At 42.2% G+C, this 3,682-nt stretch overlaps 1 protein-coding gene across 1 annotated transcript in view; it reads right to left on the bottom strand.

Annotated features, from left to right (window-relative positions):
* npy2rl (neuropeptide Y receptor Y2, like) overlaps nt 1-3,163 on the bottom strand; it is a 61,307-nt gene extending 58,144 nt beyond the window's left edge. Inside the window, exon 1 of the mRNA XM_024287967.2 lies at nt 2,743-3,163. The gene's annotated coding sequence lies outside the window, so the exon portion shown is untranslated. The remainder of the gene's footprint in view (nt 1-2,742) is intronic.
* Nucleotides 3,164-3,682: the final 519 nt, after the last annotated feature.

Below are 3,682 nucleotides of genomic sequence, written 5' to 3'. Positions count from 1 at the left end.
TGTGAAAATCCTGATGCGGCCCACCCTCACCTAGATTCTGTCTCCAGCGGCCCCCGGCTGATTTGAGCTTGAGACCCCTGATCTAAAGTTTCTTAAATGAATAACAAAAACGATCAAGTTTACACTTTAAGGTATTAGATGCAGCAAACCAAGACACCTGTGATGTCATCAGGTTGGTGCATCGCCACAGGCCCAGAATCAAAGCTTTTTAATGCTTTTTCAGAAAAAACTCACACAAACGTGCACAGATCTGTGACATTTTCTAATCTCACAACCAGACCGAGTCCTGCTGTGATGTGGCAACAATTCTTAAACACAAAATCTTTAACATTTTGTAACTTTTTTGACACGATCAACAAGATTCTAGCAGATTATGAAGGAGAAAAGCGGCTTTTCTCCTTCACAATCTGCTGGAATCACGTTGATCGCGTGCACGGATGCGCTCATTTTTACCCTCTACACCTCATTTTACTCATCAAATCTGGAGAAATTGTTGTAATTTTGACGTCAGGAGGAAAAGGCAGAGCGGCGTTTGCAGAACTTCCCCCTGATGTGTGGCTGCGCCGCTCGCACACAGACGAAGGGACATGACTTAGCCGCTAGCCTCTAATGGGGGAGGTGTGTGTGTGTTTTTGTGTGCTTGCATGTATTTTGAATGTTCGGGGACGAGAGGCGGACCGTCAGAATGATTGACAGGAGCAGGAATGTCACATAAGGCGGGGCTACAAACAGAACATTTGCTGCCTCAAGGGGGAACGTTGCATTTGAAGCTCAGCTGCCAGCAATCATTAGTTCATTTGCTGTGTGTGTTTGTGTGTCTGTGTGTGCGTTTGGCTGGTGATAAAGTGCTCACACAGCCTCAAACATGTAGAGATTACCATCAAATGTGAACACAAACGCGTCGGTTTCTCCGTACCCCAGCACCTGCCGTCTGCAGGGCAAAGGGGGGCGCTCCGGGTACGGAGGCCTGGAGGGGCTGTTTCCACGTCAACAGATGCACTTGTCGCTCTGGGGCCTTCGTTCCCGCCGCTCGTGTGTGCCGCCTCCTGATTGGTCGCATTTTCAGGGACTTTTCTTTCATTTTCTCGCTTAAAATGAAGGATAAATGTTCTTTTAAGTGTTAAAAATATACTGTAAATTCAATATTATTTTCCACATTTAAGAGCACCTCCTTTTTTCCAGTGTCACTGTCTGAGCATTTATTAAAAATAAATGTTCTATATGTAGTTTTGTGTCTGATCATTTGCAGATAATAAGTAGTTGGCAAATACTGTAACTTGAAAAACAATTCATTCACGATTAATCACGATTACCTGCGATTAATCGTGATTGATCGCAATGTTTTTCCCAGGTTTGAGAATAATTGGTTTGAATGATGAATTGGTCGATTAATTGCGATTAATCGTGATCAGTCGTGATTAATCACAATGTTTTCCCCAAGTTTGAGATTAATTGATTCGAATAAATGAATTGTTCAATTAATCATGAATATTCGTAATTGATCGTGATTGATCGCAATTAATCGTGAATAATTGGGATTAATTGTGATTGATCGCAATAGTTTTCCCCTGGTCTGTGATTAATTGGTTCGGCTGAATTAATGAATGGATTGGTCGACTAATCGCGATTAATTGTGATTAATTGTGATTGATCGCAATGTTTTGGCCAGATTTGCGATTAATTGGTTCAACTGAATGAATGAACGGGTTGGTCGATAAATCGTGATTAATTGTGATTAATCACAATGTTTTCCCAAAGTTTGAGTTTAATTGATTTGAATAATTGAATTGTTCAATTAATCATGAATATTCGTGATTAATCGTGATTGATTGTGAATAATCGGGATTAATTGTGATTGATCGCAGTTGTTTTCCCCAGGTCTGTGATTAATTGGTTCGACTGAATGAATGAATGGACTGGTCGATTAATCGTGATTAATCGTGATTGATCGCGATGGTTTTCCCCAGGTTTGTGAATAATTGGATCAAATAAAAGAATAAACGAATGAATTGGTCAAATAACTGTGATTAATCCTGATTGATCTTGATGGTATTCACACATTTTTTTAATCAATTCTCGGTTCAAGTCAATGATGTTGAGGCTGCCCGAACCGCAATTACTTTTTTAATATAAATGTTTAAGTTTTAAAAATACACTTTATATTCAATATTTGTTTCCATATTTAAGAGCAGGGAAAAGCACACCTCCTTTTTCCAGAGTGTTTCGGTCACCTCTGTGCCTGTCGTCCCTGCAGGAAGTCCAGATCTGCAGAGAGGACCTTCAGGAGGTGACTCCAGAACCGCATCTCTGTCAGGAATTTATGCTTTTTCACACAAATATTTCCCTATTTTGTGATCATTTAAGGTTCCACTTAAATGTCGCTTTCTGCTTTTGTGATGAACGGATTTAACAGTCGGTTTTGGATCTTTCTCCATCTGCAGCTGCAGACCAGAACCAGTGAAGCATCAGCAGAACCTCAGAGCAGATCATTACATCCAGGATGAGATGTTCTTCAGATAAGAACGCAGCAATCATCATCTGAGGATGAGGAGGGGGAGCTGGGTTTAATGTTTAAGCCTGCTGTTATCTGCAGGGATGAGAGGCGCAAACATCCCAGCCATCATCAGCATATCAGCTGTGCAGAGCGCGCGCACGCACGCGGCCCAATTATAGATCCAACTTTCCAAAGAAGTTTTTATTTTTACATACATTTGCATTCAAAGTCAACGATTTGACACTCACGTGCGCCTCCTCCATGCGCGTGCGTTTGCTGGGGGGATGGACGCGTTCGCTCACGGGTGCCGGCTCGTTCCGCTCTGGTTCCCGCGCGCGCCGGTGTGAGCTGCCGCGCGGCTCTCCACTGCCATCAGGAATTTAAAAATATTTATACTTTAAAAAAGACAGAAAATAGAGCCGCGCGCGAGGTTAAATCCTCCGGATCCTCGTGCGTAATCCGTCAGATCTGGTTAAAATCAGACGTTATGAGTTTTGACTGAAGTCCCCCCTCCTGCCCTCCATCAGCCCCCCACATCCGCGGCTCTGGACCTCATCAGACTGAAGTTTGGCGGGGATCGAACACTCCCCGCGAGCCCGTCCGTCCGGCCGTCCGCGCGCTCCGGACACAGACACCGGAGTGAAGCGCTCCACGCGCCGGGACGGCAGGAGGAGGGGTTTCTGTCCTCCTCACTTTCTCACTTCTTCACTCGGGCGGATGATGGGAAGAGCAAAGCCAGGAGGAGGGGGGGTGACGAGCGCGGGAAATGAGGGAGTCATCAAAAGTAATTTACAGAAGATGATTTTTGAGGTTACATTAAAAATGTCATCATTTCATTGGACATCAAAGGGAAACTCTGACTCTATGGAAGTTTGTTTGAGTCATAATTCAAAATAATTTATAACTGAAAAGTCAATATTAACAATTACAATTCAATATTTTAAACGTCAAAAACAAAATTAATTTCAATGTAAATTGTTATGGGTTTTAATGCCATAAATCAAATGAAAATGCCTTTTGCAATTTATAACTTTAAAATACAAGACTAAAAACTTATATTTTAATACATGATTTGCTTGAAATTCGTTTTAAAGTAACTTAAGATCTATTGCATTGTAATATGAAATGATGTTTTTTGGTCAAAATTCAAATGAAATTGCAAAACAGCAATGAACTGAGGGGTCCCCC

Source organism: Oryzias melastigma, linkage group LG18 (assembly GCF_002922805.2).
Source record: "Oryzias melastigma strain HK-1 linkage group LG18, ASM292280v2, whole genome shotgun sequence".
Lineage (NCBI taxonomy): Eukaryota > Metazoa > Chordata > Actinopteri > Beloniformes > Adrianichthyidae > Oryzias > Oryzias melastigma.
Note: the sequence above shows the minus strand (reverse complement) of the source record. Positions and strands in the feature narration are given on the sequence as shown.